Source organism: Camelus dromedarius, chromosome 5 (assembly GCF_036321535.1).
Source record: "Camelus dromedarius isolate mCamDro1 chromosome 5, mCamDro1.pat, whole genome shotgun sequence".
NCBI lineage: Eukaryota > Metazoa > Chordata > Mammalia > Artiodactyla > Camelidae > Camelus > Camelus dromedarius.
In genome coordinates, this window is record NC_087440.1 from 75985195 (window position 1) to 76004455 (window position 19261).

Sequence of the window (19261 nt, forward strand, 5' to 3'; positions counted from 1 at the left end):
TCAGTCTTTTCCTCCATCTTATTCTGGTGTACTTGAAGATCTGGCTACCACTTCCTCGTGACTGTATCCAGAAAATAATCATTTAGAGCTTGCCTTGGTTATACATCTCAGTCAGATAGTTAATCCAGTCTATCATAAAGTCCTGATCCTAACAATTTTTCCCTTTATCTTCATAGTCGGTACTTAGTGGAGAAAGGAACAGCTGGCTAGCATCTTATATGCCAGTGCCCCCAGGCATTGACTTACTTTTGGCAAGAGGGTTGTTTGAATCATTGGCTGTGGGAGAGGATTTAGGGATGGGTACTATAAAAAATGACGCCAGATCTCAATCAAAAAAAAAAAAAAAATTCCTGGGAAATTTGTGATCAGTTCCCTGCTGGCAAAATGATTATAATCTTTTGAGAATGAGAATCAAATGGAAAGGTGATCATGACCACATTCTCAAAGTGAGCTCCATCTGGACATAAGCAATTCCTTTGAGAAAAACAAGTAAGATAAACTCCTTTGAGAGAACCTTCCCCAATATGGCAGTTTCATTCAGGCTAAAATAAAACATGATATCAAAATATTTTGATTTTCAAATCATGATAACTTCTTACTGTAATGCAAAGAACAGAAGATGATAGTTTAGTTTTTCTTTTGATATGACTATGATGTCATTACTATTCTTGGCTATAATCCAACAGACTGTTTTTTGAAATCGTTGTTGGGTATGGGAAAGTGTCATTGTTTCAAAGCTCCTTAACACAAGATCTTTATAACAGAATCTCTTAAATTATCTACATTTTCTTCTTTGTTACTGTATTAGTGTTCAAAGAAAATTAATGTTCAAAAGATAACCCCAGAGTTTATGAGATCTTTTAGTATCAAAGAAAGATTAAATTACCCTCATTGAACAGTATCTGGAAAAGAAGAAAGAGGGGATTAGCAAAGTTTTAAGAAATTTATAAAAAAAGGTGGAAGTAAAAACAAAGTGAGGCAGTGGGATCATCAAAGGTTGCTAAAATTATTAGGTAAAATATTAGAAAATAGGGTGGTCACAGAGTGTCAAAATATTATCCTATAGCTGACTTGACAGTCGCAGAAGGAAAAACATACCAGAGATATCTGGTAGTGGCCACCTTAACAATGTCATCAAAGTTAGTATCACTGATAACAGAGCAACCTGCTAGTCTATGCCCTCCAGTGTGATGTAACTCAAAGTTCACAGCATCTTCTATGAATTATTTTTTTTGCCAAAAGTGTTTAGCCTAAATCTCATCAAGCCATAAGACCTAATATTTATTGTATAAGAGATATGGGACATAGATGAACAAGTTAAATAACACAATTAAGTAATAATTAGGCAAATCCAGAATGTGGGTCATTCTGTAAGAAAACTAGCCTGGTCTTTCCAAAGAATCCGTATCACCACACTATTGGAGGCTGAAAAATGGCACACCAAGATCTCCAGAAATTAATATTAAGAAATCTTAATCCGCAGATCCTTATCTGAAAAAAGGTACTTTGCAGCCATGTTAAGAATTTTAAAAAATTTTATATTGCATATATATATTTTATTGAAGTATAGTCAGTTTACAATGTTGTGTCAATTTCTGGTATACAGCATAATGCTTCAGTCATACATGAACATACATATATTCATTTTCATATTCTTTTCACCATAAGTTCATATAAGATACTGAATATAGTTCCCTGTGCTATACAGTATGAACTTGTTGTTTATCTATTTTATATATATTAGTTACTATCTGCTATCTCAAACTCCCAATTTATCCCTTCTCACCTCTTTCCCCCCAGTAAGCATAAGTTTGTTTTCTATGTCTGTGAGTCTGTTTCTGTTTTGTAAATAACTTTGTGGGTTTTTATTTTTTTGAGATTCCACATATAAGTGATATTGTATGGTATTTTTTTTTCTCCTTCTGGCTTACTCCACTTAGAATGACAATCTTCAGATCCATCCACATTGCTGCAAATGGCCTTATTTATTCTTTTTTATGGCTGAGTAGTATTCCATTGTATAAATATACCACAGCTTCTTTATCCAGTCATCTTTTGATGGATATGTAGGTGGTTTCCATGTCTTGTCTATTGTAAATAGTGCTGCTATGAACATTGGGGTGTATGTATCTTTTCAAATTAGAGTTCCCTTCAGATACATGCCCAGGAGTGGGATTGCTAGATCATATGGTAAGTCTATTTTTAGTCTTTTGAGGAATCTCCATACTGTTTTCCATATTGGCTTCACCAAGCTACATTCCCACCAACAGTGTAGGAGGGTTCCCTTTTCTCCACACCCTTTTCAGCATTTATCATTTGTAAACTTTTTAATGATGGCCATTCTGACTAGTGTGAGGTGATATCTCATTGTAGTTTTGATTTGCATTTCTCTCATAATTAGCAATATTGAGCATTTTGTCATGTGCCTATTGCCCATTTGTATGTCTTCATGGAGAACTGCTTTTTGGGTCTTCTGCCCATTTTTGGATTGGGTTGTTTGTTTTTTTTTAATTATTAAGTTGTATGAGCTGTTTATATATTCTGGATATTAAGCCCTTGTCAGTCTCATCTTTTACAAATATTTTCTCCCACTCTTTAGGTTGTATTTTGTTTTGCTTATGGTTTCCTTTGTTGTGCAAAAGCTTATAAGTTTAATTAGGTCCCAGTTATTTATTTTTGCTTTTATTTCTATTGCCTGGGTAGACTACCCTAGGAGAACATTGCTGATATTTATGTCAGAGAATATTTTGCCAATGTTTTCTTCCAAGTGGTTTATGGTGTCTTGTCTTAATGGTTAAGCCTTTAAGCCATTTTGAGTTTATTTTTGTGTATGGTGTAAGGATCTTGAGATGGGGAGATAATCTTGGTTTACCTGAGTAGGCTGTAAATGTTTCACAAGTGCCTTGTAAGAGGGATGCAGAGGGAGATTTTACTGCAGTAGAGAGAAAGTGATGTGTCAAGAGGAGCAGAACTCAGAGGGATGTGGCCAGGAGCCAAGGAATGCTGGTAGTCTCTAGAAGTGAATGATGCAGTGGATGGATTATCACATGGACTCTCTTAAGAAACCAGTCCTGACAAATACTTTGGCTTTAATCCTTAAGACTCATTTTGTATTTCTGAACTCCAGAACAGTTAAGAGAATAAATCTGTGTTTTTTTTTTAAGCCACTAAGTTTGTGGTGACTTGTTACAGTGGCAACTGGAAATACAGAAGGAAAAACAATAAGATGCTGGGGTAGATGGGGTTACTGAGTCCAAACTTGTTCTTCTCACTGCACCACAGGCCAATAAATTGGGAGATGAGGTGCTAGGGCAAGGAATAACGACTTTATTTGGAAAGCCGGCAGATTGAGAAGATGGCAGATTAATGTTCTGGAGAACCATCTTCCCCAAGTCAGAATTCAGGCTCCTTTTACACTAAAGAGGGGGTAGGGGTGTGGTTGATTGTTGCAAACTTCTTGGTGTTGGAATCCTTTGTTCTTGCAGCTGTCCATGTAGGCCAGGTCATGATGTTCTGGCAAACCTCCAGGAAGACAAATGTTATTTTCTTTCTGCTACTTTTTATCTTCATATGAATGGGAAAGTGTTATACTCTTAAAGGTCAGAGTCTTGAGAAAAGGCTCTTCTATATATTTCAGGCTATAGGCAAGATTCTTTTACAAAACCAGCATGACTAAGCACAGGAAACAGCACAGGGTCAAAGTTAAAGGAACAGATCTAATATGGAGTCAGATTTGTTCTTCCCTATTACAGGAGTACGCTTCAGGTTTAAGAGGGTAAAGAGATATTAACAAATAAATGCAGTTCCTAAATCCTGACTGCAATCCTAATTTATCAAAGATAGCTATAAAATACAATTTTTGAAATACTTGAGAATTTGAGTGTGAACTAGATATTAGATGACTATATAAAATTATTGCCATTATTTTCCTATCTTAAGAGATATATTCTGAAATATTTTTGATTAAACATCATGATTTCGGTATCTTACATTTAAATTTTTAAAAATCATGTAAAATATATGCAGAGAGAAAACAATTAAAAAACAAATAGGATATAATGTTAATGATTGTTGAACCTAAGTGATGGTGTGTGGATTCATTACCACAATCTTCTGTTTTTAATGTATATTTGAAGCTTATTCTTAATTTTAAAAATCTTTAATAAAAATATATACAGTAAATTCTTAAAAAGTTAATTAGTTAAAAAATATTCATTAAACTGAAAGCCATTGTATTAGTCAGGGTAAGCTAAGTCAAAACCTGTACATTTCAATAGCTGAACAAAAAGAAATTTCATTTCTGAATCACGCAACAGTCCAAAGTGGGCTTCTGGTCAGAAAGATGTCCTGGGCAGTTTACCTGAAAGTGGTATTACAGAGTCCTTGATACCTTCCACCTTATGTGCCTGCCATCCCCTAGGATCTTTTATAGCTGGTAGCAGGGTACCGGGGAGATCAAGGATTGAGCAGGAAGTTGTCCATGGTCTGCCCTGGAGGCGTGGCTCAGCACTTCATCCTGTATTCCATTAGCTGTAACTTAGCTCTATCACCAACCACATCCAACTGCACAGAAATTCAATTTTGTCATCCACTTGTATCTTCAGGGGAAAACATTCTTGTTTATATCTAGCAGTCACTTCCCCAATCCCTCTTTCTGTATGACAGTGTAGCACCATAATTTCCTCCAAGGATGTATGTTAGAAAAATCTGAAGTGCCCACAGCATTTTACTGACCACAAATCTAAAGTAAAATTATTGAGAGAAGCCATTAAAATAATCCTACTGGAAATTCCTATTAATATTTATCCCCTATTTGTTTCCTGAGAATGCAAATGTTATTGAATTAGGTTAATATCATTGCATTATTTTACATACACATGTATGTGCACATACACACTCGAATGTTGCCAACAAAACGAATATGCATTTTTGGATATTGCCATTTTTTTTCCTGAAATCATGCAAGTATCACCACATTTGACTAATGATCTGTAGAATGTTTAATAACCTCACTCTGTTCTATGCTTCCCTTAGTCACGTATTCTTCCTGGCTTCTATTTTGCAGCTTGATCTATAACCCCAGGCATTCATTCCATCCTCATTCTTTCAAATATTTGTTAAGAATCTGCAGTTGAGGACTATGGTAGGAGCCCTGTGAGAATATTGGCATTTACATGTTCATTTAAAACTTTGGAGGGAATATGGGCTGTAAAATTATTGGGACAAATATGTGATAAATTTTCAGACGCTCTCATAGATATAAATGCAGAATGAAAATAAGAGTTGTCAATTCTACAGGTATGAATTGAGGTCAAGAAACTTGCTAGAGGCAGTAATGCTGAAGAGGAGTTTTAAAAAAGAATATGATGTTTTCTAGGCTAATCGATGAAGAAGTCATTGGGGCAAATTTTTACCTGGCATGAAGTGTCTTCTATAGAGTGGTGCTAGTAACCCCTCTTCTGGAAGGTTTTTCTACACATCATTTCTTTTGGTAACTTTCTAAGCACTATGTGTATTTAGTATTACTGCTTTACAGTGAGAGAAACTAAGACACAAAGAGGTTAAGGAAACTACTCAAGGGCAGGGAGCTATTAAATATCAGAGATGAAATTTGGATCTAATCCTTCTCTTTGCAAAAACTTTGCCCTTTGTACATTGAGGCAGCTCCAAAATATGCAAGTTTATAATGTGGATAAAAAGAATAGATTATAGGCTCATTTGTTTAATAAATGACGGAGGTAAAAAGTTATAATTTTACATGAGTTGATTTATATTGTCTTGCAATTTATCTTGTAAACATAATCCATCATCGCAAGCTGCTTCTTTGCTTTAGTGTTCCAACTTTGCAAAGCCGCAGGAATAGACTAATAAACCGAACAGAAAATTATGAGGACGTGGTGAAGGGGATCCAATTTATTGTGTTAAAAGAAAACCTTGGTTCACACAACATTTCCTGTTTTTTATAAAAGTGAGACATACAGGGTAAACACTTAGCAGCAGTCTCTGACTTGTCTGAGCCCCTGAAATAGGTCTGAAGTTATCATAAACATGCGTGAGCACACACACATATTTCTAATAAACCTTCCTGTGATCCTTCTCTCAGAAATGTACCATAACTCATTAAACAGCCATCATGTTGTGGGTCAAACTTCATACCTTTGTCGGAGCATCACTAAGCTCTACCAGAGTTTACCACCATTGATAGTTTTATGGTTTATTATGTGGCATTTATAAATAAAAATGTCTATTTAATAATGAGATTTTCTATTTTAATGACGTTTATGGCAACAACTTTGTCTCTGACATTTTAGAAATTACAGCCTTGCTATAGAAACTTGTCCTAAAGGATGGCATGTCCAGATGAGGGTAATGAACCATAGTTAAAAATTTCCATACTTGACCGGAGTCACTCTCAGGTACACTGAAGACCATGAGGGATTCGGCTTGGCTAAAATCCAGTCATTTTCCTCCATGAAACCTCCCTTCCATGGTATGTCTTTTTCTGCATCATTTATGAGCTTTGTAATTTGCTCTTTAGATTTAACCAAAATTTAAATGTACTAAAGAAGTGAAGTCAACACAAGCTATGTGCAAAGTTCTCTTGATTGCAGAGGAGAGTTGGGTGAATTTGACAAGCACTGACACTTGTTTTTACATAGGTGATCACACCCACAAGGGCTGTTGGCCCAATTTCCAACCCAAAATAATAAACCAGGGACTCTTCAAACCTCAGATATTCAACCAATGAAAGTGATAAAGCGAATCACAATTATTGTGATGAAGGTAGCTTTCAAAATTATAAAAATTATGAATGGAAATTTTAGGAAACAACTAATAAAATATACAACAAATGTAGTAACTGAGCTCCTTTTTAAAATAATGAACTTTCATATATTTGATAATGTACAATCATAAATAAAAGTTTTTGATGAGTTCATTCCTTCTACAGAATTTTTTATTTCCATCTAGACATATTCTTTTAAAAGGCATGGGAACTTCTGTAAGAGTCTTAAAACCAACTTTTCTTCTTTTTATTCCTGGTTTGTGATCAGAGAAAGTGTCAGCGAGGATGCAATGTGAATAGAAAACTACCCTTAGATGTAATAATAAATGGCCACAAGTACAAAGCTGATAAAAAAGAAAAACGTCATTAGCAACTTTTTGTATTAAAAATGTATAAATCATCAAATGAGAAAGTGCAGAATCTAGAGAAACAACTATTAGGTGTCAAAACAATAAGCCAAGGTATGTATCACATATTTCCATAAAATCCACTTAAGGAATTTGTCACACCATTTAGAGCTATTTATGTATTGACAGCTATAGAGAAACAAACATTCCTCTCTCTTGCTTAATCTGAATCTTCAAATTTGAGGCAAGCTTACGTTTTGCCTTATTCTTATTTTTTTCTTGAATTATTCCCACCAACAAAGAAGTAAATTGGGCAAAGGCGTAGAAAATCCACTGCTTTCAGGCTATGTGGATCTCAGTTTGAAATGAATTGTTGATAACTCTGTTTTGTGCTCGAGGAAGTTTATTTTTCTCTACAACTGATTAGCATACTTTTCCTTATTTATTTTTCAAGGGTTACATGTTCCCCCAAAGTTTTGAAGTCATACTTGTTAGAGACTGGACTAGCAATACATGATTCTAGGAGTCAAGGGGAAATTTATTTTTCTGCCATCTTGACTGTGGTGAGCTGTGATTTAACAAACAAAATTTTTATAAGATTATGAAAAGCATAGCAATGATAATTTCTTAATAAATAGTTCTTAAATCTGGACATCTTTGACCTAAAAATCAATGCAAAGAAATCCCTGTGTTCAGCTCTTTGCCTGCCTACATACATAGGGCATTTGGTCCGTTACTGGAAATACTGATACCTCAAAGTAACTTTTGCAGGAAAGGAGAATGTTTTCTTCCTTAAAAATCATTTATTTGAGCTGTAGTAGATTTTTTACTACAAACATGTAATGAAAATTTATAAGCTGAAAATTATGAAAATGCACTGTCCCCTTTTTTTTATATGATTACTTTTATTGTTCTTTGTAATATTGTTGAAAAACCTTACCCTTTGGCCAGAAAAAAAAAGTCTGCAAATGAGAAGATTTCTATAGTTTTAAAGAATAGCCCAACCTGAGAACTACCTTTATATCTATCTACCCAGTAGCAGAATGGAAAAACAAATTGTGTGTTCTAGTCTCACAATAAAATACTATACAGCAATGAAAGTAAACACTAAAACTATATCCCACGATATAGATAGATTCTTACAGAAATAACGTTGAACAAAAGAAGCAAGATATAAATAAGATACATATTTGACTCCAGCTGTGTAAAGCACAATAACTAAACTGTGCCTTTCGAAGTCAGGGTAGTGGTTATTCTTAAGGAGTCATTTATAACTTGAAAGGGGAAGAACAAAGTGGGGTTCTGCAGTGCTGTTAATGTTGTTTCCTAACCTGGGTTTGGATTACTCAGATGTATCCAATGGGTGAAGGTGTGTCAGTTTGTACATTCGTGTTATATACACTTTTTTCTATATATGAGATTAAAAATGAACACAAATGTGTTGTTACTTCTCTCATAGAAGGTCAGCATCTGCTTTCATTCCTCTTGAATGGGCTAATCTTAGTGACTTATTCAATCAACAGAAGGCAGAATACATGACATTCTGAGACATTTCATGCTGAGTCACCAAAAGCCTTGCAGCTTTTACCCAGAGCTGTTGGAAAACAATTTGTGGGAGTCTGGACCATCCCATACATCTGATTACCCTGAGGCTGCCGTGCTGTGGGGGAACCCAAGTCACTTGGAAAAGCCGCGGGTTGTCTATTTTCCAGTCATCACCAGCAAGGCAAAAACTTCACTGTGTGAGTGAAGCTGTTTTAGATCCTCCAGACTAGACCATCTGTCTGCTGATTATTACTGAGTGACTGAGTTGATGTCATGTAAAAAAAGAATCACTTAGATGATTGCTAAGCAAAAATCTGACCCTCAAAATCATGATACATGATAAAATAGCTGTTGGTTTAAGCCAAGTTACAAAGTAGGAGGTAGTTTGACACACAGCAGTAGATAACTAAAACATACATTATACTTTTGATTAAAAGTTTTTTTTTTAATCTTGAGAAAGTGATTTACAATCTTTTGAAAATGTAAATTGCTCTTTGACTGACAGAAGTCTGCTGGTTTATAGGCTGCTAAAAAAGCTTTTAACTGAAAGTACATACAATCCATTGAAATTACTTTGGGACTAGGGTTTAGGTCTAGAGATTGTTTTTCTACAATATCTCATTGTCACCAACTGCAGAAATAAGTTATTTGATCAATATTTTGAAAATAATTATAACTAAATTCAATACATGTCCAATCACTGATGGCAAATTTCACCACTGATAATTAAATTACATTTTAACAATGGAGTTTTTATATCATCATTTCAAGACCACAGACTTTGGATAATTTAGCAAGATTGATATGATTTTCATCTTTGAAACTGTGATTTTTTTTATTACCTTAAAAAGGTTACGCATCACCTTATTTGGTCAAAATTATTCTGTCTATTTGAAAATGTTGATACAATCAGCCCTTTTTGTTTCCTAAATTTTCATTTTGAAAAACAGCAAACCTTAGAATTCTTTTTTTAGAGTAATAGTTTTTGAATTTTTTCCTACTTGTAAGTAAAATAAATGTTTTGGTCTTATCATTAGATAAAACCTCAATGATTGTATTTTAAAAGTGATTAGCTAAGAATAAGAAATCTCAAATTTAGCATGCTATTAAAAGGAAAAAAAGGAAGTAGACTTATTACAAACTCTCTATGCAAGTAATAATAGAGTATAAATGACTTTGAAGAGTTATATTAATGCCTTTGTGGACTCAGAGATAGAACAGAAAGTGACCTTAAGGGAAGATACTGCCTGCTGGCCATCACTTGGCTATGTGGTCTACACGTCCTACACTTTGAGGAGAGCTGGAATTGGTGTACTTGCTGCAGCATGGCAACAGAATGAAACTCCAGATGCTCACAGATGGTAAGCCTACAAACGTAATTAAAACTCAACGCTTTATTATCCCAAAACAGGAAAATTAAGAACGCCTTGCCCAAAGAAAATGTTTATGTTTTCTCTGTCTCATCTCTAACCATCCAGAAAACTTTAAGGGTCATGGAAATGGGGGAAAAAAAAAAGTCTTGTTGCCAGATAAGGGAGTGCATTAGAGTTACAGGCCATTAACCTAAACTTTACTTCAAATTCGAGTTCAACAAACAATTATAAATTGTGAACTATGTATGGAGCACTGTATTATAGATTTAATCAGGGTTTAATGAGAATATTATAGAAAGGAATTAAGTACAAGCTTCCATCACCAAATATGTGTTGAGTACTTATACTCTGGACATTATATATATATATATATATATATATATATATATACACACACACACACACACAGTATATACATAGATATATATACGATGAATATATATGAGTATAAATTTTTCTTGTAATTGTTTGGACAATTTTACTTTCTCTTCAAAGATACTGAAATGAGATTAACTGACCATTCTGTGTGTATTCATATGCACTTTAGACTCTTAGAATTTTTTTTTCTTTATATTGCAAACCTCTAGTTATATTTTTACATAGGCTTGTTCTTAGGTAGATAATTTTGAAATTTAAATATTATATTTATTGGTCAATGCAGTTTCTTGTTTCTCTGGGTGCTCCCTTCGGACCTGATTGTACTGTAGCCAGAAGAGTAGAAATATAGAAGGAATGGTCTCTCATAGGTTGACTTGGAAGCGTTCTATTGCCTGCTAGATCTTTCTTTAGTCTTCATGGAAGAAGCGTGACAATTTAAAACAATATTACCTCTCTTGAAAATAAATACTGTCTCTCCCTTTCAAGCTGCATTAACTTTCTTCATAGAAATATGAAAATATCTAAATTGTTTTCCTCTTGTTGACAAGTTATGTATTATCTGTTATCTGTAAATTTATCTTTCCTGAAAGCTAACATCCATATTTGTAGGTATCCAGAGGACCAGAATTCAAATTACCTTATACCAATTATTCAATACTTTAAAAAGTAAAATAGTTATTTATCTGAATATCCAGATTCTATGCTATCAAATTATTTTACTGTATTTAAATCTACTGATTTTTTTAGATTAATTTTGAAGACAGTCACATATTTAAACTATCTTATCTGCTCTAATCATTCCTTTTGGTTTGTCTTTGACAACTTTCCTGCTTTTTTATGGTCAACTGTATTTTTTTTTCTAAGACAGTTATATTTTCTAAGCAAATAGTTTATTTTAACGGTTTGTACATTTACATTTTTCATTTTGTTTCAGCTAGAGAATCTAATTCCTCATAATGATCATGATTTTTGTCTTCACTTTCCCCACATTTCTGTACTTAATTTAGTTTTCTTGCCTTACTTCAAATGCTCACAATTTACAATGCTCATTGGTAGGCATATAGTCACCAGTGGAGTGATCACAGATAGACTTTAATGAGACTGTGTTTGGTAGATTTATTCATAAGAGTCCAAGATTGGAAATAATCAAAATACCCATCAAGGATAAAGTGGATTTTAAAAAATTGTAATATGTTCATATAATGAAAACTACACATCATTAAAAATGACAACAAGCTACTGATACATGCAATTGTGTAGATAAATCCCAAAAAAGTTACATCAAGAAAGCAGACACAAAGGATATTTTATAATTCCATTTATATGAAATTCAAGAATAGACAACATTAATTATTAGAGATAAAGGTTGGAATAGTGGTTCCCTGTAGGATGGAGGATATTATTTGGACTTAAAGGGATCTCTTGAGACCTTCTGTGATGCAAGAAGTGTTCAACAGTTTAATATTTTGATCTCAGGGTGAGGGGTAGTTATAATACAAATGCATAATTACAGAAAATGTATTTAGCTGTGTAGTTAAAATTTATGAATTTTATTGTACCTATTTTATCTCAAAAAATGAGTGAAACTAATTACTACAGCAGAAGGATAATGCAGAGAAACTTTCTCTTTTAGCGAAGTTGGAGTAGTTTGTGGTAGATAAGTGATCCCAGTTGAAAAAAGGGAGAAAAACAAAACAGATAGGCTATGTAAAATTAGAAAAACGATTTGTTTGAGGGTATCAGTGAGCTTCCAAGGCAGCTAGAACTCACGGAGCCAAGACCTGTGCATCGTATGGCCACTTTTGCCTTCGTGGTGGTTGCAGTTCATGAACACAAGAGGTAGAGAAATCCAGGCAGAAGGCCATGGAGAAGAGGTAGAAAAACTGGCAGAACTTTGAGGGATGACATAAGTCTGAGGAAATCAAAATAGAAATTCAGTACAGCCAAGGCAGCTAGGACTTAAAGTGTCAAGATGATGGTGGGTCGATCCTAAACAATTCGGTTTTCTCTTTATGGTATTTGCAGATTGTATTTTTCAAGGCAGGAAACTAAAGAGCTAAGCAGAAAGCCATTAACAAGTAGAGCAACTTATCTGCAGTCTTACAGAGGTTGTTGCTGGACCAGAGTTGGGTCCACTCACCCAACGTGCAGCAAAGCCAATCTACTAACACTGGGTTATGATGAAGGAAGGGAGGGTGTTTACTGTACAGCCAAGCAAGGAAAACAGGCAGCTCTTGTTCAAAGAACCCAAATTCCCCAATGGCTTTCAGGGAAAGGTTTTTAAAGACAATGTGAAGGAGAGGATTGTGGGGTTCATGATCAGCTTGTACCCAGTTCTCTGAGTGGTTGATGGTGAGGTAACAGGTGATGTTTTGGGAATCTCAGTCATCAGCTTTTTGAATCTAACCTGTTTCGGGTCTACCTGCTTGTAGTCAGCTTGCAGTTAACTTGTTCTTCCTGGTGGGGGTTTTGGTAGCTGCAAAACAACTCAGAGTTACAGCTCAGGATATTATCTGTAGCTCTGGAGGAGGAACAAAAGTCCTTGACTTTGTCTTATGGCTAAACTATTATTATTTTGTCTGGCTTGACTGTTTTCCTTTGTTTCTATATTTTCTTACTTTTCTGATTAAATTTGCTCTTTGGAACTGAGGGAAGGCCTGGGAGGCTAAAACTTTTTTTTTTTTTTTTACAAACAAGAGAGGCGGGGGATATGGGAGGGCCTGTCCCTGGGAAGGCCCCATAGGGTCCTCTTTGGTTTCAAGCTGAAGAGACAGAATAATGGAATTCACAGACAAATAAAAGAAGCCCTAGTTATCACCAGAGATGTTCATATAGGATGCATGGAGAGCTACTCTGTAGCAGTGCGAGTGTTTAAGACATTGGCAAGACTGAGTCTCTAAGTCAGTCCAATTACTGGTTCAGTATAGTTTCCTCCAAGCTACCTATCAGAGGATAGAATGAACCTTCTCTAGATAAAGAATACATCTCCCAGAACTTCCACAATTTATCAGACATGATGGCTGATATTAAAAAATAATACCAAATATACCAAGAAAAACAACCAAAAGAAAGATAAAACATCTAGAGGAACTGACTCATGGAAGACCTATTATTAAAGTTATGGGACATAGATGTTAAAGTAACTAAGATTAGTAGGTTGAAGAAAACAGATTACAAGGTGCATTACACCAGAGTCCCGGAAAATATAAAAGAAAATAGAGGAAAATTCTTGAATGAAAAATGGAATAATTAATGTATCAATCATAGTTCATTTGCTGTGGTAAATGTACCATATTAAGGTAAAATGTTAGCAATAGAGGAAGCTGGATGTAGATATAGGGAATTCTGTGCACTATTTTTGAAACTTTTTGGTAAGTATAAAACTACGCTAAAATTAAGTTTATTTAAAGTGGAATAATTGAAATTATGAGCTTAAATGCTAATTAAGAACAGATTTTATAGAGAAAAAGAAAGGATTTATCAAAGAATGACATAAGCAGAAACTAGCTGGCTTGAAGAATGAAGAACAAATGAAAAGAAAAATTCAGAAGAAAATAAGATAACTATGCAAAAAAGTGACAAATCCTCACTTTTGTCATTGAAGCCCCAGGAAAAGAGAATAAAGAAAAAGGCATATAAACAATATTGGAAGGGATAATGGACAAGACTTCTTCAAAACTGAAGATATCAAACCACATATTTAAAAAGCTCTACAAAACAATCAGGATAAATATATAGAACATGACACCTGAGCATATCGATGTGTCACTCTTGGAAGGCAAACACAAGAAGAAAATCTTAAAAGCATCTAGAAAATCAATAAAACTGATAGTAACTTCTCAACAAAAATGAAGAAAAGAACATAACAAAATAACATCTTTAAAATGCTAAAAAAAAAATCTATCTTAAAATTCTATACTCGATGGAAGTATCCTTCAAAAGTGAAAGCAAAAAAAGGACATTTCCAAACAAAGACTGTGAGAAATCATCATGGGCACCTTCCCTCGGAACATTTGCATGAAGTTCTTCAGGGAGAAGGAGAATCATTCTAGTTGGAAACATGGAAATGAAGAAGACTGGAATATTGATGATATTAAATAATAATATGAACACTGATGGTATAAAGTAATGAGAAGTATAATACAGGGCTTACCAACACATACATACATACCATCCATACATAAATACATATATATATATATATATATCTGTGTGTATGATTTTATGCAGCAATAATATAAAAATTTGGACTAGGTTTGGAGATAAATGGAGTTAAAGTGTTCTAAAATCCATGCCTTGTCCACCAAGGGGTAAGAAACTAATTTGAAGTACACTGAAATTATATACATATATGTGTGTGTGTATGTATGTATACATCTGTTTTCATTTACCTTTTAATGTATATATACACACATATAAATTTTCTTTCTCAATCCCTCTCTCTCTCCTGTCTCTCATTTAACTTTTTTTTTTACTCCTTTAGATTTAGCTCATTCACAGATAAGCTGTTTGGTTTGCGGTGGGTTATTGGTACAGCATTTGGAATATCTGTGAAGAATCCTCCTCTGTTCACAGTCAGGATCTTTTATTAATAAACATTTATCAGGCAACACTGACATATTTTCCTATTGCTACTGATACTGTACCTGTTCTACGACCTAAAGAATTTAAGTCTGTGCTGATAATTTGGCACCTTTCAGCTGCATCACATTCACTTGAAAGGAGAACAAGAATAAACAAATAGAAAGCAAGTTATATAAAAAAAGTGATAGCTCCGAGTTTAAATAGAATGAAATATCATTATGACAACTGGTGTTTTGTCCCCTAACTTAACTTGTGACACATATTTCTACACATATTTAGATATTTTTGCTAATTGGTATGTTTGAAGCTTGCAGTAGGGTTGTGACCATGAGAAAATCTGTAAGGACATATAAAACAAAAGTAATAAGGTGGCGGTGACAGAGCAAAGGTATATCACCATTCCAAGAGGATAGAATGATAAATTATCTGCGGGGATGGTTCTAGGGGGCCCAGTTCTTCAAGTTACCTGCTTCCCCTCTAGCACAGAGCTCTCATTGCCTTACAATGGAACTCTGATCTTGAAGAGAAAATTGGAGTCAGGAGAATTGAGTCCATTCTTATGCCCTACCTTTGCAATAATTTTAAAGGACATATGTCTTTCAAATAATTCTGTTGGGTTTGATGGTGGTGACAAGAGGTCAGTAAATATACTTATGATAGAAGGAAGAGATAGAAACATATTAAAGGGAAAACCCCAGATCACAGCAATAAACTCCTCTCACAGAGCTGAACATGAAAAGAAACACCTTCAAAGGAGCTTAAATCAGCAACCTTTGGAAATGTGTAAAGTTTCAGTTTGTGTAGTTCTTTTTTCTTTTTTAATCTAAAAGAAAGGTCTTTGAAATCTTGTCAGAAATCATTTATTAGTTTGCAAGTTTCCACTTAGAATTCAGTGCAATTCAAGGAGAGATCTGGAGAGGCATGTTTATCTGGTGCTTTTGGCATCCCCTGTGCTTAGGGTGACTCATGACCTGTGAGAATCAATGAATCTTTATTAAATATGTTCACAGCTTGCTGCCTCCAATGCCTCTCCTAGCACCTTATGCATACTTGGACCGTGGAACTGACAACACTGACTTCCACTGCACTCTGAGTTCCTTAAGGGCAAAGATTATTTCTTCATTCGGCTCTGTACCTCTATAGCATATGGCAGAGTACTGGCTGCAAGTGGAAATTAATAAAAAGCTTCCTAAATGCATAAATGATTAAAGAGAACTGAAATTTTAGGCTAACGGTGGGATGTGGCATGTTGTCCCATCTCTTCTAATGTGTCAAGGAATACCTGATTTTCAACATAGAATTTCATAAATTTGTTTGTTTGGAAGGTTAAGATCCAGAAAAATGAGACAATGAGACTGGGAGTCAGACATAAGAGGCAATGTTAGGAGATAATAAGGTGTTTCAAGGTCAACATCTATTAACTCAGACATTTATTCCTAATGAATATGTGCCACCAAATATTCTGGTCTTGGAAATTAGCTTAGTGAAAGATATTTGCACAGTAGGGACAGAGTAATGAGGAAGGCAGTCATTGCAAAACATACCTTCTGGAGGTGGAAGATAAACCATGAACCTCTTGTCAGTGCACACACAGACAAGGAAATGAGATGCTGATAAATGGCATGAAGAAGATTAAAGAGGTGAAGTGGCTGGCATGGGGGCATCTCATCTAGTGTGACCTGAGAAGTGCTCTCTGAAGGGGTGACATTTGATTGGACAAAGAAGCAGCCATGTGAAGATATGCAGAAAGAAATAGCAAAAACAGCAAATGGAAGAGTCTGATATTAGAAGAAGCTATATATGTTCAAGAGACAGGAAAAATATGCCACTGTGGATGAGTATGTTGAATGAGCGGTAGAGTGGGTAGAGATTAAGGTGAAGATCAGGATATATAATATGTTTTAGGCGATTTCACACACAGGGCTACTGTTTACTGGTACATACTTGAGGGTGTCAGTTGTTAAAAGTGTTGAAATTCTTTATTACTTGATGAATAGTCACTGACCAACACCCTCAAAATGCCTACTTTGATGACTCCATCCCATACCTAGGTCCCTGTGGTCTTCTTCATGAGTCAGCAACTAAAGGGTGAATGTGATCCATAGCAGGCAGCCTCTGGGGCCTTGCTCAGCACTCTCACCTGGGCATGGTCTGATCCTCAGTGTTCATGCTGTGCCCAGAGATAAATATTTTGAATATCACTTCTGATTTGGGCAACAGAGGGAGATCTATGTAGATTTTACTCAAAGAGCAATGGGAAGCTATTGGAGTCTTTCACACAAAGCAGAACAATGACCTGATTTAAACTTTAAAAAGATTACCCTGGGTGTTGTATGGAGGGTGTACAGCCAGTAGGAGAAACTGGAAACAGGAGCCCCAACAAGGGCAGATTATTTATAGATGAGAAGTGATGGTGGCTTAGATTGGACTTGAAGCAATAGAGATAACAGTCAGATTCAGGATATAATTTAGAGATAGAGCTATTTATTTTATTTTAATGAATGTTTGGGATAGGGGATTGGAAAGGCAGAGGGGGATCAAGAATGATTCTTAATTTATTAATCTGAGCAACTGGGTGTGCAGTGATGCATTTTACTGCATGCAACACAGACAAATCCCGAGCCCCCAATATGGCGCCATTGCTTCGGAACATGAACTGGTCACCTAATAGCAAATTGATTATGTAAGCATATTCCAAGAGTGGGCAGAGTCTCAACCAGCACCATATCCAAGGGCTTATGATGTGTTTGATCTGCTAGCATGAGATCCTGTAAAATATCACATAACGCTAAGTAACTGACTTCACAGCAAAAACAGTTCATGAAATGACCCATAACCATGGTATCAGTTGGTCATATCACATACTATACTCCAAAGAAGCTGGAGCTCCAGACTGGAGCAAAACTTTTCAGAAATAGGATGCCATCCTCCAGGACACAGTGTGCACCTTGACTTAAGGAGATTTATATGCTACTTTTTCCCCAGTAGGAAGACTACACGGGCTCAAAATACTCAAATTCCCACTGACTGTCACTTCCAATGGCTCACTTGAGGAATATATGCTTCCTGCCCCCATATCTCTGGATTTTGTAGAGTTAGAGGTCCTGGTTCCCCATGGGGAATACATGCTAGAGGACATGGCAGAAGTGTCATTGAATTGTAACCTTGACTTCTAGCAGGGCATCTTGGGTTCCTTGTGTTCAGGGACTGTCAAGCAAGAAGAGGCATCATCGTCTTGGATTACTAAGCACTGATCATCAAAAAGATGATGTTGTTACACAATAAAGATAGGGATCTACTGAGGCTCCAAGCTATCCACTTGACTAACTCTTTTTATTGCCTTGAACAATTGTGGTAAATGGTCTTGTGCAGTAATCACAGCCTGTTATGGGCTGGATTCTGTCCCTCCCATATGTCAAAGCACTAACTTTTTATGTGACTTTAAGAAAGGGCCTGTGAGGAAGTGATAAAAATTCGAGTAAAGTCATGGGCTGTAATCGGATTCCATTGGAATCCTTCTAAGAGGATGAGACACCAGAGAGCTTGCTCTCTTTCCACATGCACACAGAGAAGAGGCCAGGGAAGGCCACAGGGAGAAAGTGGTCGTCTACAAGCCAGGAAAAGAAGCCTTATCAGAAACCAGCTCTGAAAGAAACTTTATCTTAGAACTGTGAGAAAATAAACCTCTCTTGTTTCAGCTGCTCCCTCTGTGATAACTCTGTTACAGCAGCCTACATCACCTTAGAATGACATGATGACTCAAAGAGAGAGTCTGGGGAGTATCACCAGGGAAGCCACTGCAGCAAGCGGACTTGCCCCCTGAGCAGCAGGTCTGGCTCACTCATCAGACCAGCTGTCACGGTGGTGGCTGTATCTTGTCTCACGAAGCTTTCTCCTCTAAGTTTCCTCTAGTTGAGAGGCCCACCAGATACCTGGAGGAACCACGCACCAGACACGTGTGAAGAAGTGGCTTTGACCCACAAGAGGTGGCCTGCGGTCAGCATGGGGAGGCACTGCACAGCTCTTGCTGCCCCAGCTGCTAGGAGTCTGGCCAATAAACTGTCTTCAGTTGTCACCTTGTTAGGAATGGCCCCAACTGCAGAGAGAATTGCCAATAGCAAGGACACAGCCTTCTGGCAGAAGCCCATCTTTCATGTGTGTTGGAGGCAGAACTAAAAGGACCTGGCCAGTGTGGCTCAATGTGGGACACATGTGAAGGACCAAGTTGGGTCCTGAGCTTCCCATGGGGG